The sequence below is a fragment of the Bidens hawaiensis genome, unplaced genomic scaffold (genome assembly GCF_021521415.1).
Source record: "Bidens hawaiensis isolate Kalapana, Puna unplaced genomic scaffold, B.hawaiensis_p1.1 tig00027564_1, whole genome shotgun sequence".
NCBI lineage: Eukaryota > Viridiplantae > Streptophyta > Magnoliopsida > Asterales > Asteraceae > Bidens > Bidens hawaiensis.
In genome coordinates, this window is record NW_027494466.1 from 301,824 (window position 1) to 314,238 (window position 12,415).

The 12,415-nt window shown below is 37.1% G+C and overlaps 1 pseudogene across 1 annotated transcript; it reads left to right on the top strand.

Annotated features, from left to right (window-relative positions):
- The first annotated feature begins 5,988 nt into the window (after window positions 1-5,988).
- LOC143575642 (myb-related protein 306-like) lies at window positions 5,989-7,813 on the top strand (annotated as a pseudogene). Its single transcript, XR_013142805.1, has 3 exons — window positions 5,989-6,351; window positions 6,513-6,642; window positions 6,725-7,813. The product of XR_013142805.1 is annotated as a myb-related protein 306-like (transcript).
- The last annotated feature ends 4,602 nt before the right edge of the window (window positions 7,814-12,415 follow it).

Here is a 12,415-nt window from a genome sequence, read left to right on the forward strand (position 1 = left end):
AGAGAGCTAAGTGTGTGTTTTGGGTGGTGTATGAAATGGAATGGAAATGAAAGGATTAATGGGTGATTATGGTTTATATATCATGGGTAGTGGGCTTAAGCCCATGGTCTTTCCTTCCTTCCCTCATAACCTAAGTCCATAACCCAATCCATTTAACACATCACTAGCTCGACTCATGACATCATATATTATTATATTAACCGGACGAAAATTTGGAATGTTACATGGAGGTTGACCAAGTACATGGAGGTTAACCAAATAAGGCTAAGGGTAATGGGGCGCTAACCCCGGGGCGCGAGCGACGTCAGCGCTGCGCACACCACTACCACCATCTCACGATCGGGGGTGTGATTTCTCGGGGCCAGCCAGACCACGGGGCTCAAAGAGCCGTTAGGCATGCGGTGGATCAAAAAGAGACGTTGGAGCTTATTTAAAAAAAAGTTTATTTTTTTAATTACAACCCCTACCACTTCCACTATAAATAACAACCTCATTTTATAAAAATAACACACCAATATCACTCCCTTTCTCTCTGCTATTATATAAAAAACCTCTCTAAATTTTTCAAATTTATAACCATGTCGGCCTCGGGTTTCAGTAATATGAACGTCAACGACCCTCAATTTCCCGAATGATTGAACTACTTGGACGACGAATCGTTTCAAGCTTTCATCTACTCCGATATGTCACAATCTGAATATTCGGTCCCAGACACACAACCAGTGGCGGATCCAGAAATTTATTTCACAGGGTGCACTATTTATAAATGTTTCAATCTCATAGAGTCGGATATGAAAAATTTTGGGCCGGTTCGACAATTTAGATTGGTTAAATGGTTCAGTTCGGGTAAACTTCATCACATAATAAAAATACGATACAATGATAAAAGACACAGTTATTAGAGATTATTTATTAACCACATAATGGTGAAATTATTAACCACATAACGGTGACGATTGGTGATGCCGGTTTTCCTTTGACATTTCAGGTCTACATACTCGCCTTTGATACTTCATTATCATATTTGGACGTCACATCTTTCAACCGTACTATCTTCTATTTGTATAGAAATTTCATTATATAGTTGTGCATCTATAGTATTAATTTCAACAACCAAAACCAAACCTTTACAAATTAAAACCGAACCAAACAGTAACGGTTTAGGGGTTAGGGCTTTTGTGAAAATAAGATAGCTCAAAATGTCAAAATACAAATGTTTAATATATAATTATAGACGCATATAAAAGTATTGTCTTTATAAGGATTCTTTTGTGCATTTTAAAGGCTAGACTATGTTTGTAAATTCAAGTCGGGTTGCTATAATAGCCTATTATCTTGAAAAATTATCAGGTCAAAAAATTTAGTCCAAACAAGCTTTAAGCAATAAATCTGTCTGCAAATCCAAGCTTTAATTGAAGAATAATATGAATACTAGATATAAATACAAGAAACTGGTCTACAAAATAGTTACTGTTGGCACAAGTGTGTGAAATATCCAAAAATAATTTGAAGAGAATATAAACTACAAATATTAAAAATATTATTAATATTAGGTAAGCCATAGTGGACAGTAAAATACCGGCCAACAACTAGAATCGAACACTTGACATCCACATTATCAACCAATGCCTTAGCCACTCTACTACTTTTTAAGTTTGTTTAGATGGTGCACTCCAATATTATAATGGGGTGCACTCCAGATTTTATATATAGCATTACACTATAAATCCGCCCATGCACACAACTGGAGCTGGCTAAACCCGCAAAACGATCCCACAAAGGTAAGGGGAAGAAAATCGGAGAAGCGGATGGTTCATCGGCACCCGTTAAGCGGAAGGTTACTCCGTGGTCTAAAGAAGAGAAACTCGCGTTGGCAAATGCTTGGATTGAAATATCCCAAGATCGGAACGCGGGTAAATTATTTTGCGAAATTTATTTTTTAATATATCTTTTTAGTTTTGTATGCAATTATTACATTTTCTGTTATTTATTTTGTAGCCGACTCTCAAAGACATCGAGTTTTTTGGGCCAAGGTTCGGGAATGTTTTTATAAGCAAGTGGGGAGTAGGATCGTACTGAAAATATGATATTGGGTCAGTGGACCGATATTCATAAATTTGTAGGATTGTTTACCAACCTACATAACCGAAATGCTAACCGAATACGGTCGAGTGGGTCCGATGATCTCTCAGCTTACCAATTCACTTGTGATGAATGAAAACAAGAGGTTTTTAGGAGGTACAGGATGGCGAAGACGTTTGACGAGGGCTACTTGTGGGAGTTGTTAAGGAAGTGCTCGAAATGGATGCAACTATGTGCTGAGGACTTTGCCGAATGGGCAAAACGTACGAAAACTAGTACGTCCGACACGTACGTCTCTTTGAGTGGGTCGGAGAATCAAATTGACTTCGACCTAAACTTGTCTGAAGGTCATTTGAAAGACCAAAGTTGTAGCCACCCTCCGAGTAGGGAACGTGGGAAAAAAACCTGTTGGTGATGACGACTATAAAAAGGAAATTAAGAAATTGTTAAGTGGCATCCTCTCGATTGGTGAAGCTCGACATACAAAAAATCGATTCAAGAGTTTGGTTTTTCTAGCCAATGACTTTAGCCACCTACCACCATCCGACTAAACGATAATGGAGGAAGAAAAAGATCGTATTCGGAATGAATTGGCGAAAAAAATAAAAACGTTATTTTTATGTATTTTTTTAGAGGTTATTGCATTTTAAATTTATGTTTTTATTTTCATTTTTATTTATGTTTTAATGAAATATTTTAATTTAGTACTTTTTTGTTTAACAAAAAAAATCAATCAAACCCCGAATCACGTGGACCACTACACCCTCTCGGACTTGATCATGTGCCACGTCAGCGCCTACGTGTCGTAAACATATTGGATCACTTGGGGTGGATCAAACCCACTACCCTTAGCGCGTATCACCTATCCATATCATATATAGACCCGCTTGTGCTTATAAGTTTAGGCTAAGGGTAGTGGGGCGCGAGCGACATCAGCGCCGCGCACACCATACCACCATCTCGCGATCCGGGGCGCGATTGCTCGGGGCGAGCCGGACCACGGGGCTCTAAGAGCCGTTGGGCATGGGTGGATCAAAAAGAGCCGTTGGAGCTTATTTAAAAAAAGTTAATTACAAACCCTACCACTTCCACTATAAATAACAACCCTATTTAATTTTTTTTTTATGTTTTTATTTTCCTTTTTGTTTATGTTTTAATGAAATATTTTAATTTATTTTTGTGTTTAACAAAAAAAGAATCAATCAGACCCCAAATCACATGGACCACTACACTCTCTGGGCTTGATCATGTGCTACGTCAACGCCTACGTATCATAAATATAATGGATCACTTGGGGATAGATCAAGCTCCACTACCCTTAGCCTTATGTGCGACTTGTTTCATATTAAACCTTCATTTAAGTTTATGAACTAGATAAGGACTATAGACAACAACCTAGCTTCTATCCAGCTTGAGCTCAAAGTTAACACAGTGATTGTAGTGTCAAATTGTATGCATCTCTTTTTTTTTAGTAACATTTCATTTTTATTTAACCATCTAATTAACTAATCATTGGATAACTCAACATCCATTTATTATTTTTTCTAATCTTTTTTTTTTTAATGAAAAAGTTAAGACGTGTATAGTGATCTTGTGTTATGAGAGAATTGTCAACATGATGGTTTGGAAATGGCGATGGAAGAGAAAGAATTTGAATCGATGTGAATCGAGTGAACTCTCGAGTTGTCTAAACTTGTTGCAACAACTCTCTTTAAGCAACAACCCGAACTGTTGGATTTGGCATAGCGAACCTTTCGGAATATTCTCGATATCCTCCATGAAAAAGATTTTGTTCAATAACTCAAATTTGGGTGCTTCGTTTATTTTTAAGTGGAATACTTGGGTGCCTATGAAAGTAAACATTCATGTTTGGAAGACAAAAATGAAAAGACTATCGACCTTTGTGACTTTATCCAAAAGAAACATTGAGGTGGGTTCGGTGACTTGTAGATTATGTGGAGAATACGAAGAAACGAGTGATCATCTCCTCACTTCTTGTTATTTTGCCACCTTAGTTTAGCAATTTGTTATCAACTGGTGTCACATTCCTCCCATCTATGTTTTTTCGATGCGCGACTTACTTCATTATTATGAAACTAGCAATTTGGGAACTCAGAAAAACAAGGTTTTATACGAGATCATTCCAACACGTGTTGGTGCATTTGGAAGACTAGAAACGATGTCATATTCTCAAATAAGACTGCTTACTTCGCGAAAACTGTGAAAGACGTTAAATCGTTGAGATTTCTTTGGATAAAAAATCATTTCTTTCAAAATTTGTTGTGGAAAGATTGGTATAATTTTATGTTATAATATTGTTTTCTTTTGTTTAATTTCTAACTTCTTGCTAGTTATATTAATGAAATATACCATTCCAAATTCTCTTTTTAATTAAACCCACATCATAATTGTGGAAACAATCAGCATTAGGCTACGTGGTATACACCACTAGACACTCGACTGGCCCCTAGTAGTGCTAACATGATGCCCCCTCCAATTCACTAGTGAAGTGGCATGGTGAGCATGAGCTTTCTCACGGAGATCACTCACCATGATTTGATTTCTCTCCCTTTCTTCTCTCTCTCACCCTCACTCTCACTCTCACTATACACATGTGTATGTATATGTTTTATATTTAAATATTATAAATAAATGAAAATATAATGGAGAATGAAGTATAATATAGTGGGTTTAAAGGGTAAAAGAAATCTAAGTTGATGCTAATGTGACAAATAGTCTAGAATAACAGAGAATAAAATATAACGCATAGCCTTACACTAACCCATAGTATGGTATGGTATGTACCTTGTGTATTCGATACTTCTTGTGAGCACATACTCCCGTATTATTGGGTGTGCAATTATTTACTGGTTTTATTTTCTGTATTTTCATACTTACATAAATGCATAGGGTGTTCCATTAATGCATTAATAAATTTCAAGTTATTTCCTGCCATCTGGCCATGAGAACTTGTCATTCTTCATGTTTACCTCTTTAATCCCCATCGAGGACCTTTCGCAAGCAAGAATAGTAAATGCTACATGCCATCCTTTATTGGTTTTATTATATAAACTAGAGAGTGAATGCACTCATGTTCATGTGATAAACGTACCTCTTTATCAAATCACTAATAATATATTTCTTTAATTACTAACGAGTAAAGCCCGGCTACCCAGTTAACCAATACAATATTGTAAGACCAATTTTAGTGACTTTCGATATCAAATTACGAAACCGTTAAATATATTATGGTCAAGTTAATAATTAAGGTCGGCGAGAAATTCGGATACGAGACGAGAGCTTCGGTGCACACGTTTAGCTTTAACGGGGAAGAGATCTTCTAGAATGTTTAGCTTTTACTATAAATATGACCTTGTTGTTTTATTTATGTGTGTTTTGTAAGGTGTTTTCACCCACCCAAGGGGAGCTCACCTTGGGTGAGGTCGGTTCTTTGTTATCAATATAAATTTTTTACCGACAACGAGATCGTTCATTTATATCTTATCGTTATATTATTTATGTTCGGTCGTTTGAATTCACCGCATCCGTCTCGACACGTTGTATCAAGAGCAAAACCATTCGGTGGTCGTTTTGGGGACCTACAAATATGCTCGTGATCACAGACAATGTTGAGTAACCGAGCACACCATCTTATGTTATGAGGAAAAACTCCGCCCGAGACCCGAAGACTCACTGCAGTAAAATCCAATTGAGATCGGGTTAAACTTAAACCTTATAGTTGCCTATATACCCAAATCTTTACTTCCTCTCCAACGCTCTCCAACGCTAGTTGAGCTAAAGCTTTCCATATTAAATGACAAAAAAATCTTCTCTGTTTGACTTATTATTCAGGTCCATGAAGAAAATTTAAGAACAGTTGGTTCAGCCAACCTTTTTTATAACCTCTAGTCAATGTCTTGAGTCAGCTTTTGAATCAACACCACCGTTTATATTACCTCATGTCAATGCCTATCTTGGGTCAGTTTTTGAATCATCACCACCGTCTATATATCTATATATAGTGTATAAAGCGGTACACACCTATCCAAAAACCCTTGTCTTGTTTATATATCCTATAGCTAGCTAGGTTGAAACAAGATCTTGATCAACTATTAAGCAATCTAAGGTAGATCACCATGGGCAGACCACCTTGTTGTGACAAAACAGAAGTGAAGAAAGGTCCATGGACTCCAGAAGAAGATATCATCATTGTATCTTATATTCAACAACATGGTCCTGGTAATTGGAAATCTGTTCCAACCAATACTGGTATGTTATTCTTATTTGATTTTTATTTTTTATTTTTCAATAAAGATTCTTGTTTACATGTGGGTTTGTTAGAGTCAATAAATTAGGGTATTTATTGTATCCTGCAAACTTCTTTTTCAATGAAATGTTTGGCTGAGTTTTTCTAACTTCAAATCTTTCAGGTCTGTTAAGATGTAGCATGAGTTGCAGACTAAGATGGACGAATTATCTTCGGCCAGGTATTAAACGCGGTAACTTCACCGATCAAGAAGAGAATATGATCATACATTTGCAAGCCCTTCTTGGTAACAGGTATAAATGAAGCTGATGATTATCATGTTAAAGATTGATTTTTTAAGTATTCTTGATGTAGGGTTTGGTTAATATTTTGTAGATGGGCAGCTATAGCTTCTTATCTTCCACAAAGAACAGATAATGATATCAAGAATTACTGGAACACTCATCTGAAAAAGAAGATTAACAAGATCCAAAACAACTCAATATCTGATGACAAAAACCATCATCTTTCAAGGACTTTGAACTCATCAATATCATCAGAAACTGGCATTTCTAAAGGTAAATGGGAGAGAAGGCACCAAACGGATATTCACATGGCTAAGAAGCTCTTTCTGAAGCTTTATCTCTTGACAATAAGTCTATCAATCTGCCTGAATCATCTTCATCTATGCTACCACCACCACAGATGAATAACAGTATAAGTGCTTACACATCCAGTGCGGAAAACATTGCGCGGTTGCTTCCGAGCTGGATAAAGGGCCCTAAAAAACCTTCACATACAAGCTTGGAAAGCCTTGATACTACTGAGACTAAGAACTGTTTCAAGGAACAGTTTCCAAGTGCTTCACGTGAAACCTTTGAGAATTCATTGCAGTTTGGGTTCAACAACTCAAACTACAGCAGTAACTCAGAAGTTTCCCAATCGGTTTCGCATGAAGCGATTAGTTTATTCCCTGATGAAAGGAAACCGAATGGCAAAAATGTTCAACTACCACCTCTTGGTTTTCTAGAGAAATGGCTTCTGGATGATACTACTGGTCAAGAACCTAAAGATACACTTATGGATCTTTCCTTAGAAGAAACTGATGGGCTGTTTTAACTCTTTCTTCGAATTCTGCTAGTAATTCATGACTAGATAATACACAAGTGCTAATCGAATCTAGGCCGTCTATCAATTGTAAACACGTTTCAACCGGTTGAATAAGCCTACTTGTTTGTGTTTTTCCTCTTTAGTTGATGTCTTGAAAGTGTTAGGAAGAAGTGAAAATTTTCTTTTCTTTTTTTTTTCTCAACTACGAAAACCTCTTACACATATATCGTTTTTACTCTACTAACTAACATGATCACGTAAACGCAACATGTGGTTGGGTTAATGCGAGTGATAGGGTTTATCTAGAAGTGTGATGCATAGTCCTTAAGTCTACTCATCATCTTAGAACAAATCTTTGTACTCTGGGCTTCTTTATATTAGCCATATCTAAGACAATGATCAATGGGAATTAGGTTTTTAACTTTATCTTGAATTCTAAATTAAATTGTCAATGAGCTTTTGTTCAACTGGTATTGGAGGAAAAGTGATGACTTAAGTCGGATATCGCAAGGACTCAAGTTCGAATATGATCCCAATTAACCGGGTTTTACCGCAACGGATTTTTGAGCGGCGGGTTTTTTTCGAAACGGGAGATGATGGGTTTGGGCAACTCAACACTGCCTGCAATCGCATGTGTATGAGTCGTTTTTGCCATTAGGTTACTCCGAGTAGGCTTTATTCTAAAAAGAAAAAAAATACTTAAGTCATTTTTATGAGAAATTCATTTGAATTAAATGTGCTTTTGACAAGAATTGATTGATCACAACACGTATGGTACTATTATTTATTCGGCGTGTATTAATAATCTTGATTATTCAAATATCACAATTTATAATATTTTTTTCTTCAATTATTAGTTGTAACAAGAAAAAAATAATAGTTTTCGTGTACTGGGTTATAAAATCGGTCGATTTGTGACATGTGGCGCCTAGTCAGCAAATGAATTATTTTTGTTTTAGGGGTTTTGTAGCCCAATATATACATACATACATATTATATATATATATATATATGAGAAAGTTAGCGTACAAATGAAATTAACGTGAGAATCAAGTAAAGTAATTATAAATACAAGTAGAGTAATTATGTAATTACTCTATGCTATAATTAGATAATTACTCGACTTGTATATATAATTACTCTACTTGATTCTCACGTTTAGCATGCTACTTTCATTTGTATTTGATCCAAATCCAATATATATATATATATATATATATATATATAGGGGTGAGATCAAGAGAGAACTCATCTTAAAGATAGAACTAGAGAACTCCATTAAAACCATTGATTTTACATGATAATTGGTTGAAAAAAAGGAAGGGAAATAGAAAAAAAAAAGGTTGGGTTTTAATGAGTGGGTAAAATTGAAATTGACCAAAATCTAAACATGTCGTTATCTCTTCTCTCTGTAAGGCCCCAGTCCCGGTACCCTACTTTGACGTTGGATTTACTCATAAACACAGTTCTAAATATCATAGTTAATTAAATCTTATCACGGAAATATAAACTTCAACCATAATATTACATATCATTTAAAATCGTGTCTTATCATCTCTTGTCTTTCAACATAAAAACATCATTTAATAATAACATCACATGTCTTCAGATTCTAGCTTCTTATTCTTCCACCATGTGTCCTCCTCAAGCTAGCTGCCTCATCCTACTCACCTGCGTGCATACTAAAAGTCAGCTACGCTGAGTGAGTTCTAGTTAATTAGGCAACATACATCACATTCACATACTTACGTAAATACGTATCGAAAGATACATACCTTCTTCTTTCTTTACATACTTACATATATACACACATTCATTCTTTCTTTCATACTTACATGCATACTTTCATTCTTTCTTTCATACTCACATACATACATACTTTCATTCGTACATATACGTTTTAAAGCCCTATAACCTTCGCATATATTATTAGGGTATGTTCCCTACATTCACAGATATTATTAGGGTCTGTTCCCTACATTCGCAGATATTATTAGGATATGTTCCCTACATTTGCATATATTACTAGGGTTTGTTCCCTGTTTAAACCATACCTCTCATATGTGCTACAACCATACATACCTTTCATTATATAAACATACTTCCGTACATACTCATTTCATTACGTACTTTCATACATACATATTTCATACTAGGCATCTATAACATGCGGGCTTTGCATGGCAATCCTGAGCAAAATGCCCCATCTTTCCACATTTTTAGCAGGCATTTGACCCTAACTTGCATTCCCCACCATGGGAGTTTCCGCACTTGTGACACACGTCAGAACCAGTACCCCACTTGCACTCACCCGCGTGCATCTTACCACAAGTCTTGCATAACCTCTTCTCCCACACTTTCTGTCTCTTATCTCTAGGGTTCCATGATTGGGTACCGGTTCGCTTAGCAGGAACAACCCATTTATTCTCTTTCTTCTCTTCTACCACCACCTCATCCACATCCAGATCATCGTAAACCATCTCTTCGAGTTCGACAGCAGAGTTGAAAGTAGCAGGTTTTCTTGTCTTGACCAATGTGCAGACGTTCTGGGGCAGTCCTCTTATGTAGCACTTGATCCTTTTCACCTCAGTGTTCACCATATCAGGCACCAACCTAGACATGCGGTTGAATTCGGTAGTATACTCTCGGTGTGTCATCTTTCCCGCCTTCAGATTCAAAAACCTAATCTCAGCCCTCTCGAACTCAGCATCTGCACAAAAAAGTTTCATGACCATCTCCTTCAAGTCATCCCACCTCATAGCCTTACTTTCTTCCCGAGTCTTTCTCTGCTCCACCGACTCCCACTAGTACATAGCTTCATCTCCGAACGACTGGGTAGCATGACCCACTGCTTGGTCGGGACGACACTCGCTAATTCGGATAAACTTGTCCATGGCGTTTATCCATTGGAGAGTAGCGATTGCGTCTCCTAAACTAGTCAGCTTCGGAGGGTCACAATTCTTTGAGTGACTTGTAGTTACACCCACCTCGGCCTATCCTTTTGTCATCAACTTTCAAAGACCGAACTTCACTCGAATCGCCTTCCCCATTATCAGCCATCTTACCGTCATCCCCTGCCATCTCAGCGGTTCTTGCAACGCTTCTAGCAGACTTTTCAGGTTGTAGGTTCTTCACTCCAGCAGCTACAGCTTGAGCAATGGTTGCCTGAACAGCAAGGTCAAGTTGATACCCTTCATTGTTGCTCGGATTCTGTCCAACTGCACTTTCTTCTTCCCTTGTGTTAGTAGCTGATTCTACAGAAGGTTCTCGGATAATACGTGGTCTACCACGACATCCATTACAACCTCCCTGACCGACGACCTTTCGAGCTCCAGCCATTCATATTCTATAAGGAAACATAAACGTCATCACTTAAGAAACCATTTAGTACAAGGATAGTAAGGCTAACAGGTAATAGCAGTGGCCAGCTGTGATTAGCTGGTCACGTTACTCTCCGTGTCCTATACACTTACCTTTGTGAGTCCACTAGTGCTAGTTCTACTTTTAACAGATAGACCTTCAGATAGTTCATATAGTCATATACCCCTATCCCTAGCATTTAAGCTAACTTCTTTACACATTCTTACATTACATGTGAAATTAATCACATACTTTACCTTTGCTTAGCTTGCTTGAGCGACATATGGCTTTCTTGAACTGGCATCGTCTTTCTTTTCTTACTTATGTCTCATTCTCTGTTCGATTCTAAGCATGTAGGATGCTTCATCCTCTCTAACTTATGCTCTGATACCAACTTGTAAGGCCCCAGTCCCGGTGCCCTACTTTGGCGTTGGATTTACTCATAAACACAGTTCTACATATCAAAGTTAATTAAAACTTTTCACAGAAATATAAACTTCAACCATAATATTACATATCATTTAAAATCGTGTCTTATCATCTCTTGTCTTTCAACATAAAAACATCATTTAATAATAACATCACAGGTTTTCAAATGCCAGCTTCTTATTCTTCCACCAAGTGTCCTCCTCAAGCTAGCTGCCTCATCCTACTCACCTGCGTGCATACTAAAAGTCAGCTACGCCGAGTGAGTTCTAGTTAATCAGGCAATATAAATCACATTCACATACTTATGTAAATACGTATCCGAAGATACATACCTTCGTCTTTCTTTACATACTTACATATTTACGCACATTCATTCTTTCTTTCATACTTTCATGCATACATACTTTCATTCTTTCTTTCATACTCACATACATACATACTTTCATTCATACATATACATTTTAAAGAGCATTCCGCCCTATAACCTTTGCAAATATTATTAGGGTATGTTCCCTACATTCGCAGATATAATTAGGGTCTGTTCCCTACATTCGCAGATATTATCAGGGTCTGTTCCCTACATTCGCAGTTATTATTAGGGTATGTTCCCTACATTCGCATATATTACTAAGATATGTTCCCTGTTTAAACCATACCTCTCATCCGTGCTATAACCATACATACCTTTCGTTATATAAACATACTTTCGTACATACTCATTTCATTACGTACTTTCATACATACATATTTCATACTAGGCATACTACACATCATTTTTCCTGTCGATACGTGCAATATCTGAAGATCGTTCACGCACCAACGAGCTTTCATTCATACATTCATACATACTTTGACATAAATCATTATTGCATGCACTTACCATTTAAGGTAAGCGTATTAACATTCTCATTAAGTATGCACACTGCTCTGAAAACATGACAAGGAAGTGGGGCTAGAAACTCACCTGAGTCTGGTTACGTTCACCGTTAATGGTTATTCCTTTCTTTAGCTGTGCATGACTAACTATATAACAATTACATGTATCAATTAACTATCACTACGCATATCGTGTTTCTAGTTTAATTATAACCCTCAATGAACGGGGGTCCGGGGGCAGCACCCCTGGCAGTGGGGTTTAGGGGCGGCAGTCCCTAGCGGGGTCCAAGGGGAAGAGCCCCTGGCTGGGGA